The sequence below is a fragment of the Oncorhynchus masou genome, chromosome 24, assembly GCF_036934945.1.
Source record: "Oncorhynchus masou masou isolate Uvic2021 chromosome 24, UVic_Omas_1.1, whole genome shotgun sequence".
NCBI classification, from domain to species: Eukaryota; Metazoa; Chordata; class Actinopteri; order Salmoniformes; family Salmonidae; genus Oncorhynchus; species Oncorhynchus masou.
The window spans coordinates 46856658-46870319 of record NC_088235.1 but is presented as its reverse complement, the minus strand read 5'-3'; positions in this window follow the sequence as shown (position 1 = coordinate 46870319).

Genomic DNA, 13662 nt, shown 5'->3' with positions numbered 1-13662 from the left:
TAGAAGCATACTGTATGTAATGTACCGCACATACAGTATATCCCCTGTTGGTCTGGTTGCCATGGAGGTTGAGTGGAGAGAGTGGAGGTGTGATCTAAGTGAACATAAGGTGCTCGGCTGATGCAACAGGGACTTTGAAGCTGCACATGAAATGGTTAGGAAAGCATCAATTGCCCTGCGTCCTGAAAACATCTGTCTGCAGACGCTCCAAACCACCAAACAGATGCAGCTCATCTGCTTATTGGTCTGGTAATCAATCACAGATTATAGCCAGCAGTTCAGAGAACACATGGGTGAATTCACGATTATCAAGAGGGAGGAGAGCGGTGAAGCATGAGAACTACGGAGCTCACTAGGGTAATGCACTCACTTTGTTTGTGTTTACCTTCTCCACCAATTCAATTAATATATAACTTAGAGTAGAGTTTGAAATCGCCTGTTCATATGCTTAGCATTTACAACCAGCTCTGCCACATTGGTGTGAATGCAGTCAAAATACAAGTTGTGCCACATATTTGAATCAAGTGTCCCAAAACCATGTACATGACATCCATTGTACAAAACACGATACAACTTCTTACTTCTTTATGAAGCAATACTGACTAAATGTACAAGGATGTGCCTAAGCCACTGCTTCTCAACTAACTGACACTATTAAGATTAGGTTATATATCTTTATTGTCTGTTGGTCACAGGAATTGTGTTTTGTGTACCAAAATGCTTAGTATCTAAACCAAAACAGAGGAGGAATGATAGAGGACATCAACATTTCTAATGGAATATACTAAAATATACATACAGTAGCACATAAAGTACAATAGAGCATTGTGTGAGGGCTGTTTTCATTTCACGGCTAAATTTATCAAGAAAATGTACACGTCTCCATGGTGTTGTGCTCAATTTTTTATGGGTATTGACATTAGGCTCTAGGGAGAATCTCTGCCATCTATATGTAGCGCTCTCTAGCTCAAAGGAGAAAATGAATAAAACAGCCCTTGTTTCCAATGCCCTTTCTGACTTTCTGATCACTCAAATCCCTGACCGGGAGAATGCATGGCTTCATCCTCTTCTGAAATCTATCAAATAAAAATGAAACGTTGTGTGTGTGTGTGTGTGTGTGTGTGTGTATGCAGGCATGCCTCTGAGCATAGTAATCCCTTCCCTGTGTCTTTCTTAGCACTCACCCTTGTCTTCCCCTCTCAATCTGCTTCAAGTCTGGTTCCGTGTTAGAAAAGCCAAGTATCCAGTCTGCCAGGCCAGGAAAGCAGCTATAAGCAGGTGGACACGGTGTAAATTGTGTTTACATTTGGAGTTGGGCTCCTAACAAAATACAAAACACAGTTTTATCTGTGGACACATCTCCTACTGTATGCAATCTCCATGGGGTAAATAGATCTGGGGTATGGAAACTGAAGGACTGTCCTTAGTTACTATGCCTCCATTCCATCATTTATCATGTTGCTAATTTGCAAGACATTCTCAGCATCCCATTTACTGTCTCTGAAAAATAGGAGTTTGACACAAAGGGAGTTGGAGGAAAATAAAGACCATGAAGTGAGAGAGTAGGGTGGGAGTTGAAGAAGGTATGAGTGTGAGATGAAACAGCACACTTTCACTCCTGAACTCTGTATGTTGGGCATTTATATGTCTATTTGTTCAGAGGTTCAGAGGATGTTGTGAATCCCTGGTAGAATGATTTGGAATGTCTTTGTGACTGACTAATTATTTCAAATCAGCGTGTGGGGGAGAATATACAAATCAAATCAAATCAAATGTATTTGTCACATACACATGGTTAGCAGATGTTCATGCGAGTGTAGTGAAATGCTTGTGCTTCTAGTTCCGACAATGCAGTAATAACCAACGAGTAATCTAACTAACTAACTACTACCTTATACACACAAGTGTAAAGGGATAAAGAATATGTACATAAAGATATATGAATGAGTGATGGTACAGAGCGGCATAGGCAAGATGCAGTAGATGGTATCGAGTACAGTATATACATATGAGATGAGTAAGTAGGCCATCAAGCACAGAAGCCATCATGGACGACACAGGGAGTGACAGATCTAGCACAAACATAAGGATAGTGAAGCCCACACACTTTGAATACATCATTTTAGAGAAGAAGAAGGAACAAGTTCAGCATGACTCAGACCTATCGTCCTCACCAACCCCCCTAATGTACGTACCCTGCAACCAGGGGTGGAAAGAGTACTGCAATATCCTACTCATGTAGAAGTACTGTTACTTTGATGAAAATTTACTCAAGTATAAGTAACTACTGGTGTAAAAAACTACTCAAGTGAAAGTAAAAAGTAGCTAATTTAAAAAAAAAAGTAATTGAGTTAATTTTAAAATAAAAACATTGCTTTTGATAATTAGGCTAATTTCGCTATGGTTACCTGAACGTTGTTATTTAAACAAGATCTTTTCCATGCAATATATAGAAAAAATAAATGAACATAAAATAAAATTAATTGTATGAACTAAGTTATTCTACTTTATGTAATGCAAAAAAATTTAAGTAGTCCTCAATGGGAAAAAAAACATATAGAACCTCTAATGACTCATTCTCGTCCTCCAGCCGGCTGTCTATCTGTTGAACTGTGTGGTTTCACAGCGCCTCAGATTGGAACCTGACTGGAAGTCTATGGCAGGAGTGGACGAAATAACTTCTGGTTTTAATTGGCTGATATCTCAGTACATCACCATCTAGCATAACCCTTAGAACCTCCCGCCTACACTGTGGACTTAAAAGAGTGAGCAGAGCAAGTGATTTATACAAGGAAGTGACTTCGGAAAATCAAAGTATGAATCTTAGAAATAGGCATATTTTTGGCCTTCCCAAAAATAATATTGTCAATGTAACAGAATATTTATATTGATTGGCAATTTAGCAGCTGTAGCAGGCTCGCTCTCTCTCCTGCGTCAATTTTAAACACACCCCTTTCAAGTTCCACTTTGATCTATGCGCCAGAAATTCAAGCTTGAAGACAAGGTTACTTCTCTCTTAACTTGCTGTTCAGTTTCAGCAGGTGGTGATTTTCAAAGTGAATCGAGTCTAACCTGGCTTGCTTTGCAGTGAAGAGCAGTCCAGAACAGCTAAAAAGATGCCCAGCCTGTGTTCAGTTTGAAGGAATGAAGCAAGTCTTGTCTGTCACACCCGCCCAGCTCCCCTGGACCTTGTGACCTTTTGGATATCAGTGTTGAGAAGAAATCATCTTCATCAGATGAATGCTGCCTCTGTTGCTCTGGCTGATCCTCTGTCATTGTATCAAGATCATGCTTCAGGTAGACCAAACCTGTATAGTGGCAAATACACAACATACACATGTTGAATGTTTCATCAAATTATGCTTTATGTGGCAACTTAGCTCATTATAGCCTTAACAGCCTTAACACAGAATTTACATACTTGTTTTTCTCTGATGTTGAAGTGAGTTTGTGAGATGTTCTCAGACCTAAGAAGTAGTCTAATGTTGAGATGTCAATGTCTAGCTGTAAATATTGTCAGTGGTGATATAAGCATGTAAATCTTGGTAGTGCAAACAAATTATTTTCTTGAGATGCATGCCAGCGAAGCTACAACACAACACTAAACAATACATTAATTGCACTATAACAGTGACAAATGGTGCCCCCAAACTGTTCAGGCCTAAATAAAGTTTTCCCAACAGCACCTTAACACTGCTACACCTGGCTATCAGCAGACCCTTGTCTGGCAGCGAAACAGTTCATTCAGCCTCATTTATTGCGTTAAAAAAACCCATTGCTGATATGGCTGACTTGCTTAAACAAATGTGGTTTCTACTGACAATTGAGATGTACAAACTATGGCATAAGGGGACAAGCAGATAAGAGACTATCCATAATATCGATGAAGACATTAATGAGTGAGCTAGGACGTATGTAGTCAATGTAACTATTTGTTCAGCACTTTTAAAATGTACAGCAACAGAATTCAGAACATGGGCCGTTCTTACAGTAGTCACCCTGTTCACCAAGTCAGAACCGTAGGATAAATAAAGGGGGCATTAACCTGTTGAAACTCTAGGGGCGCAATTTCATTTTTGGATGAAAAACGTTCCCGTTTTAAACAAGATATTTTGTCACAAAAAGATGCTCGACTATGCATATAATTGATAGCTTTCGAAAGAAAACACTCTGACGTGTCCAGAACGGCAAAGATATTTTCTGTGCGTGCCCTAGAACGTGAGCTTCAGGCAAAACCAAGATGAGACGGCATCCAGGAAATGAGCAGGATTTTTGAGGCTCTGTTTTCCATTGTCTCCTTATATGGCTGTGAATGCGAGAGGAGTAAGTCTGCCCTTTCTGTCGTTTCCCCAAGGTGTCTGCAGCATTGTGACGTATTTGTAGGCATATCATTGGAAGATTGACCATAAGAGACCACCTTTACCAGGTGTCCGCCCGGTGTCCTGCGCCGAAATTGGTGCGCAAAAGTCAGCTGCAAGTATTTTTCCACAGAATTACAGGCTTCCACGAACGATAGATCAATGAAGAGATATATGAAAAAACACCTTGAGGATTGATTCCAAACAACGTTTGCCATGTTTCGGTCGATATTATGGAGTTAATTCGGAAAAAGTTTGACGTTGTAGGTGACTGAATTTTTGGTTCGTTTCGGTAGCCAAATGTGATGTACAAAACGGAGCGATTTCTCCTACACACAGACGCTTTCAGGAAAAACTGCGCATTTGGTATGTAACTGAGAGTCTCCTCATTGAAAACATCAGAAGCTCTTCAAAGGTAAATTATTTTATTTATTTGGTTATCTGGTTTTTGTGAAAATGTTGCGTGCTAAATGCTACTCAAAATGCTAAGCTAGCTTAGCATACTCTTACACAAATTAGTGATTTGCTATGGTTCAAAAGCATATTTTGAAAATCTGAGATTTCAGTGTTGTTAAGAAAAGGCTAAGCTTGAGAGCAGGCGCATTATTTTCATTTTATTTGCGATTTTCAGAAATCGGTAACGTTGTGTTATGCTAATGAGCCTGAGGCTTTAGTCACGATCCCGGATCCTGGATGGGGAGATTCAAGAGGTTAAACAGACAATGAAAGCACTTACAACATTAGATGATTACATTTCTCTAAAACAGGCTATAGGATACATGTGCACCACCAAGTCAGAACAGTAGGCGACATTAAGAGGGGGAAAAAGGGACAAAACGATTAGGGTGAGGTAAATGGGCTACTAACAGTTTACTACAGAACATACACTTAGTATTACATTCTTAGTTACAGTATACATATCTCCCTGGCATATTACATCAATTATGCAGCAGAATTCAATACATTTTTGGACTCACCTTGTTGTGATACGCTCACTTGAACAGAAAGGTGGTGTGGTGGTCCTTCGTGGGCACATTTTGTCATCAAAGTCTTGCATTCTCTGGATTTATTGTGCTTTCAAGACAACTGGTAACTCTGAAAAAACAAGGTTGAATCATGATGACATAAGGGATCTTCAGGTCGTAGCTCTAGAAAGACGCTTTTGTTCCTGACTTGCAATTCCGAGTTGGCTGACCGTTCAAAACGTTTGTTCCCAGTCAGAGCTCGTTTTATTTCCTGAGTTCCCAGTTGTCTTGAACTCACTGAAGTCAGATTTACCAGTCCTGAGTTTCCAGTTGTTTTGAGCACGGCAGAAGTCACGTTGGATTGACAGCATGACCAATGTTGAATGTTTATCCTGTTAAGCTTGGAAAAGAGACCATTAAACCCAGACTTGGAACCACAAACTCACTCCATTGAATAGCAGGCTTTTCACGACTTCTGACGAAATCGGTTCCTCTCCTTGTTCGGGCGGCGTTTGGCGGTCGACCTCACCGGTCTTCTAGCCATCGTCGATCCACCTTTCATTTTCCATTTGTTTTGACTTGTTTTCCCACACACCTGGTTTACATTTCCCTCATTAATTGTTGTGTATTTAACCCTCTGTTCCTCCCATGTCTGTGTGTGAAATTGTTAGTTATGTTTATTGTGTGACGCGTCAGGCTGTTTTTTTCCGGATGTTGTCTTGAGCCCTTGGTATTGTATTGTTGTACATTATTTTGTGTGACTAGGGCGCTATTCGCTTTTGCCTTTGGCTGGAGTGTTGTGAAGCTGTTGCGTTAACTTCTGCCAGTTAAAGTGTGCCTGTTCACTCATCTCTGCTCTCCTGCACCTGACTCCAGTTGACCAGTTGCGCACACAGTCTGACAAGGCTAGTGATTGCTTTACAATGCTTGCAAATTGGCACTAATTCCTTCCAAACCACACATTTTTTACAACTTGTGTAATGTTTCTGTCCAATGGCCGATAAGCACCGATTCGTTTTATAGACAATTTCTCTTCATATGACAAGGATTAAAAAGCATTTGCCAATAGATTGTCAACTTAATTCATAATGAGCTAAGATTTTGAAAGTATGATGTTGACATGATCAGTTCAATCAAAGCTACTGCACATATACTAAGTGATTTGACATCATTTTTTTGTGGCTAATGACCTTTAGCCTTCTTGGATGGGCACATTAATGCAACTCTATGGCAGCACCCATGGGGCTTGAATTTTCAAGCTCTACCCTTAGATTTGGCGTTGACGTAGTGTCCCCATGACTTACAGAACACTGAGCCAATTATGGCGCAACGAGAGAACACTACCCAATCACGGCGCAACTAGAGGACATTACCAGCCCCTACGCTCTGTATTTCCCACTGGCTGCCCCACCACCACAGAAAGCACTGAGCTAGGCTGAAACACCTGGAGATACCTTACTCAAGAAGCAAAAAAGAGACCAAGTTTGTATGCGCCTTTATTAACTCAATCATTATTTATATATTTTTTACATTGTTTGAAAACTGACATGTGATGTCACTAATATCAAAATAACAGGCAAAACAGGCCACCACCCCCCCAAAAACAGAAATTGTTATATGCAGGAGGGAGGTAAATGGTGCATGGGGGCCTCGAGTGGAAAGACAACAGTCGCCATTTACTTTGAGTTTACAAAACATTAGGAACATAATAAAAACATTACTTCCCAATATTGAGTTGCACCCCCTTTTCCCCTCAGAACAGCCTCAATTCGTCAGGGCATGGACTCTACAAGGTGTTGAAAGCGTTCCACAAAGATGCTGGCCCATGTTGACTCCAATGCTTCCCAAGTTGGTTGGTTGGGTGTCCTTTGGGTGGTGGACCATTCTTGATATTCACGGGAAACTGGTGAGCGTGAAAAACCCATCACTCAAACTGGTGCACCTGGCACCTGCTGCTATACCCTGTTCAAAGGCACTTAAATATTTTGTCTTGCCTGTTCACCCTCTGAATGGCACACATACATAATCCATGTCTCAATTGTCTCAAGGCTTAAAAGCCTTCTTTAACCGGGATTCACCTGGTTTCACATGGATTCACCTGGTCAGTCTATGTCAGTCCTGGTCAGTCTCTGTCATGGAAAGAGCATGTTCTGTACACTCAGTATATATCATATCCCCATAGGGACACTTTTGCAGTTAAGAAATCATCTGACAAATATTAGAGTGAGGAAATCTTACCTGCTTTGATGACTCCAACACCATCATTAAGTTTGCTGATGACAACAGTGGTAGGCCTGATCACCGACAATGATGAGACAGCCTACGGGGAGGAGGTCAGAGACCTGGCAGTGTGGTGGCAGGACAACAACCTCTCCCTCAATGTGAGCAAGACAAAGGAGGTGATTGTGGACTACAGGAAAAGGCGGGCCGAACAGGCCACCATTAACATCGACAGGGCTGTAGTGGAGCAGGTCGAGAGTTTCAAGTTCCTTGGTGTCCGCATCACCAACAAACTATCATGATCCAAACACACCAAGACAGTAGTGAAGAAAGTCCCTCTCAGGAGGCTGAAAAGATTTGGCATGGGTCCCTAGATCCTCAAAAGTTATACAGCTGCACCATCGAGAGCATTTTGACCGGTTGCATCACCGCCTGGTATCGTAACTGCTTAGCATCTGACCAGAAGGTGCTACACAAGGTAGTGTGTACGGCCCAGTACGTAACTGGGGCCAAGATTTCTGCCATCCAGGACTTACAGTGCCTTGCAAAAGTATTCGGCCCCCTTGTACTTTGCGACCTTTTGCCACATTTCAGGCTTCGAACATAAAAATATAAAACTGTATTTTTTGTGAAGAATCAACAACAAGTGGGACACAATCATGAAGTGGAACGACATTTATTGGATATTTCAAACTTTTTTAACAAATCAAAAACTGAAAAATTGGGCGTGCAAAATTATTCAGCCCCCTTAAATTAATACTTTGTAGCCTCACCTTTTGCTGCGATTACAGCTGTAAGTCGCTTGGGGTATGTCTCTATCAGTTTTGCACATCGAGAGACTGACATTTTTTCCCATTCCTCCTTGCAAAACAGCTCGAGCTCAGTGAGGTTGGATGGAGAGCATTTGTGAACAGCAAATGACTTGGCCATTCTAACACCTGGATATGTTTATTTTTGAACCATTCCATTGTAGATTTTGCTTTATGTTTTGGATCATTGTCTTGTTGGAAGACAAATCTCCGTCCCAGTCTCAGGTCTTTTGCAGACTCCATCAGGTTTTCTTCCAGAATGGTCCTGTATTTGGCTCCATCCATCTTCCCATCAATTTTAACCATCTTCCCTGTCCCTGCTGAAGAAAAGCAGGCCCAAACCATGATGCTGCCACCACCATGTTTGACAGTGGAGATGGTGTGTTCAGGGTGATGAGCTGTGTTGCTTTTACGCCAAACATAACGTTTTGCATTGTTGCCAAAAAGTTCAATTTTGGTTTCATCTGACCAGAGCACCTTCTTCCACATGTTTGGTGTGTCTCCCAGGTGGCTTGTGGCAAACGTTAAACAACACTTTTTATGGATATCTTTAAGAAATGGCTTTCTTCTTGCCACTCTTCCATAAAGGCCAGATTTGTGCAATATACGACTGATTGTTGTCCTATGGACAGAGTCTCCCACCTCAGCTGTAGATCTCTGCAGTTCATCCAGAGTGATCATGGACCCCTTGGCTGCATCTCTAATCAGTCTTCTCCTTGTATGAGCTGAAAATTTAGAGGGACGGCCAGGTCTTGGTAGATTTGCAGTGGTCTGATACTCCTTCCATTTCAATATTATCGCTTGCACAGTGCTCCTTGGGATGTTTAAAGCTTGGGAAATCTTTTTGTATCCAAATCCGGCTTTAAACTTCTTCACAACAGTATCTCGGACCTGCCTGGTGTGTTCCTTGTTCTTCATGATGCTCTCTGTGCTTTTAACGGACCTCTGAGACTATCACTGTGCAGGTGCATTTATACAGAGACTTGATTACACACAGGTGGATTGCATTTATCATCATTAGTCATTTAGGTCAACATTGGATCATTCAGAGATCCTCACTGAACTTCTGGAGAGAGTTTGCTGCACTGAAAGTAAAGGGGCTGAATAATTTTGCACGCCCAATTTTTCAGCTTTTGATTTGTTACAAAAGTTTGAAATATCCAATAAATGTCGTTCCACTTCATGATTGTGTGCCACTTGTTGTTGATTCTTCACAAAAAAATACAGTTTTATATCTTTATGTTTGAAGCCTGAAATGTGGCAAAAGGTCGCAAAGTTCAAGGGGGCCGAATACTTTCGCAAGTCACTGTACTCTATATACTAGGCAGTGTCAGAGGAAAACGCCCAAAAATGTCAAAGACTCCAGTCACCCAAGTCATAGACTGTTCTCTCTGCTACCGCATGGCAAGCGGTACCGGAGCGCCAAGTCTAGGACCAAAATGCTTCTTTACAGCTTCTACCCCCAAGCCATAAGACTGCTGAACAATTAACCAAATGGCCACCGGATTATTTACATTGACACCCTCCCCCATTAATTTTTTACACTGCTGCTACTCGCTCTTTATTATCTATGCATAGTCACTTCACCCCTACCTACATGTACAAATGTACAAATGGCATTGACTAACCTGTACCCCTGCACATGGACTCGGTACCAGTACCCCCTGTATATGGCCTTGTTACTGTTATTATATTGTGTTACTGTTTATTATTCTTTACTTTAGTGTATTTTGTAAATACTCTTTCTTGAACCGCACTGTTGCTTAAGGTCTTGTAAGTAAGCGGTAAGGTCTACACATGTTGTATTCACCGCATGTGACATACAATTTGATTTGATTTGATTTGACATATGCTCTGTCAGTCCAAGAGGTCTTGAACTTTGGTAGAATGATTGCAGCAGCAATACATTGGGGATCTTCCATCATTCCTGATGAGTGGGAGGCACATCTTGCAAGATTCTTCCATTCTCTTACGCTTTGCTTGTAGCGAGAATATCACCAGCAGCAGCCATTGCATATGCGTGTTGGTCTCTGACTGTAGGATGTTCAAAGCCATCACCATTGACTTCATCAAGGTGCAGTACTCAGTCAAGAAGGCAATTTCTGCAGGGCTCAGTCTGTAAGACATAAGCACATTTTCACCTGTTAGAATAGTCATAATTAATTTACAATAAATGTTACTGTAATAGGAATAAATTACATATAATAATATACTATAGAAAATGTTCCTCACATTTACACGTTGAGTTCTTCACACATTTCTTACGGCGTCCTACCCCTTCTGTTGTATGATGCGTGTGATGCTCTACACAGCCAGGTAAAGTTGAGTTCCAAAGTGTTTGATTTGGCCGGGTCAAGTACAGGTTGCACTCATCCTCTACAAATGCAGGAGTCAATGTTGACCGACCAGTTTTTTTCCACATGGTTTGGCATTTGGCAAGGGCTGAACGGGACAACCTTTTGTAGCTGTCACTATTCCCGTCTGCCAGGGCAGAATCTGTCGTTGCATTGAGGTTCAGCAGGTGACATGCACACTGTTGATGCTGAGGGAGTTGATACTCTAGGCCACTGTTACCCTCCAGGATGGAAAATGTGTCTTGGTACTCAAACTGTTCTGCAGGCTCTACTGCATCTGGGTATGGGTCTGTTGCTTCCACTACTTCTTCCTGGTTCTCCTCACCAAAAACATTCAATGCTTTGATGAAGTTTGATTCACTCTCAGTTTGGGTTCTTAACACTTACCCCCTGCTCCTGTACGTACAATGGATGTCATCAAGGTCACCTACAAGCATGTTGAGGCGTGGAACCTCTAAACCTCTTGTGAACAAGTGATGCGGATCTAGTCTCTAGGGTTTCTTAATCTATCAAGTGGGATGTGACCCCGATGTAACTTCTTTGATGAGCTGTCCAACAATCGGTGGTGGTAGCAACATAATTGACTCTACTGAGGTGCGCCATCACAATCCTCCTCATGTGGTTGGCAGCTTCATGTATTCTTGAATGGGCAGTAGGTCTGGAAATGACTTTGCACTGAGGTTGCATGGTGGTTACCAACTATTTAAAAGCTGGTTGCTTGACCACGGAGAATGGCTGTTCACCCTCACAGATGGAATTAATGACAAGCTTGTCAACGGTTGCCTGCGAGACACGTCTGCTTCTTCCCACTGCCATCATGTCAGATATCTTTGCTTGCTGAAGGGGTGTTTGATGAATCCTTGGTCTGCTTGTTTTTGCTTGCTGAGTTGAGGTTATTGTGTAGACCATCATCTTTGATGGATTTTTCCTCTGTGAACAAAAAGATTCCATCAGTTGCTAGGTATCCATCCAAATGGTAACACATTTTCATGTGAATATTTAAGGAACCTAATATACATCTAAAGTTCAATGTGTTTCCATTGCATTTTCAACTTTTCTGATAGATTTGTCAAAAAAAACTATTAAATATCAAATGTGCCTACCCTGTTCTTGGCAAATGCACTTTTGCCAAAAGCTCGCAGACAAGGTGTGGGTAGGCTGTGCGGGAAGGCTAGTTTAGATTATGAGATTATTATGGACAAGAGCAAGAATATTTTTATTTGTCAAACGGCAGTCAAGCATCGATCATCATGTCATCAGAATATCGATATTTAATGTAAAATAGCATAAAGATCATCACCATGCACTTTCACCACCCTGTGGAGTTCATAATTTATTTAATCTGTAGCCTAATAAACTGTATGGTTTCCCGAGTTGTAGTCTGGTGATAGTGTCACACAGGATGATCAAGTGACTCCAAGTTTACTTCCATGCGCATGAAGTCATTTCCACCAACATTTCTTGCATAAATAATTTTACAGACACAAAAAGATCCCATCATGTCCAACGATCAAATGATCTCTTGGCATTTATACAATTCTTCCTGTTTCCATCATAGCTGTCATGATTTTAATTTATATGGTATGCATGCATAATAACTGTGGATGGAAACCTGGTTAGTGTACGCAAAATGAATGTCACATGGCCTCATGAAACAAACATAGTTTGGTTTTAAACAAATGTCTTTAAACCAACCCATATATTGTCCTCTCACTTCACATGCACACACACTCATAAAATGAGAATGATGTGTAGACAAAACTGAGGTGGAATGAATACCTCAATCATTAAGGCTAATGTAATGAAAGGCCTACTTCAACTCTCATTGTGTTGTGATCGGTTTCATGAAGGTATTTTGAATGCTTATGCAAGGTTTAAGCCCCAGGTCCCAGTTATAGTAAAGTTTTACCCAGCAGACATCATTTTTATGTGATTGAATTATGTGATATTTGGCTATTTTATGACTTCATACATCTTATGAGTGATCTAACTATCACGTTTTAAGGAAGACCCAGATGCAGACAGTGTCGAAGTAACAACATTTTATTACAAGAACAGGGGGCAGGCAAAACGACAGGTCAAGGGCAGGCAGAGGTCAGTAATCCAGATCAGAGTCCAAAAAGTACAGAACGGCAGGCAGGGTCAGGGCAGGCAGAGGTCAATAATCCAGTGTGGTGGGACAAGGTACAGGGCGGCAGGCAGGCTCAGGGTCAGGGCAGGCAGAATGGTCAAAACAGGGAAAACTAGAATACAGGAACTAGACACAGACATGAGCAAGGGGGAAAAACAAACAAAATGAACTGGCAAACAGAGAACACAGGGGATAATGAGAGGAGATGGGAGACACCTGGTGGGGGGGTGGAGACAAGCACAAAGACAGGTGAAACAGATCAGGGTGTGACACTAACCAAATAATACAAGTTGACCCATTCTATCTGAGACTTAGCTACAGAGTCTGGCTTTTAGATGAGTGTTTTCCTAATTTACATGGAGAAAGTACATAGCTAAAAATCAAGCAAACTAATGTTAGCAAGCTAGAACTAGGTTAACACTAGCCTAGGTTTAGAACACATACATTTAGAATACTAAAGCCATAGAATACTTAAGCCACTTTCCCCTCTCTTGCCCTTAAAGGAGAACTGGTCACTGAGTTGTGACCAGGGATTCTCGTCCTCGTCTTCAGACACTTGATCTTTTTTGTGTCTGGATTGTCTCCTGACTCTCCATCGTTTTTTCACACACCCAGCTTTGATGAAAAAGCTCGCTTTTTTATTTTTGCCTTTTTGAAAGATGAGACCGTTCATCGTTCAGTTTGTGTGCACAGCGTGATTTAATATATTTTGGCGCGATGCGTGAAATTTGATTTGATTGATCACTGACTAAACAACATGAGCAGTCTTTTTTATGGCTCCACAACCTTTCCGTGCCATCATGATCTACTATTATGTACTGTATA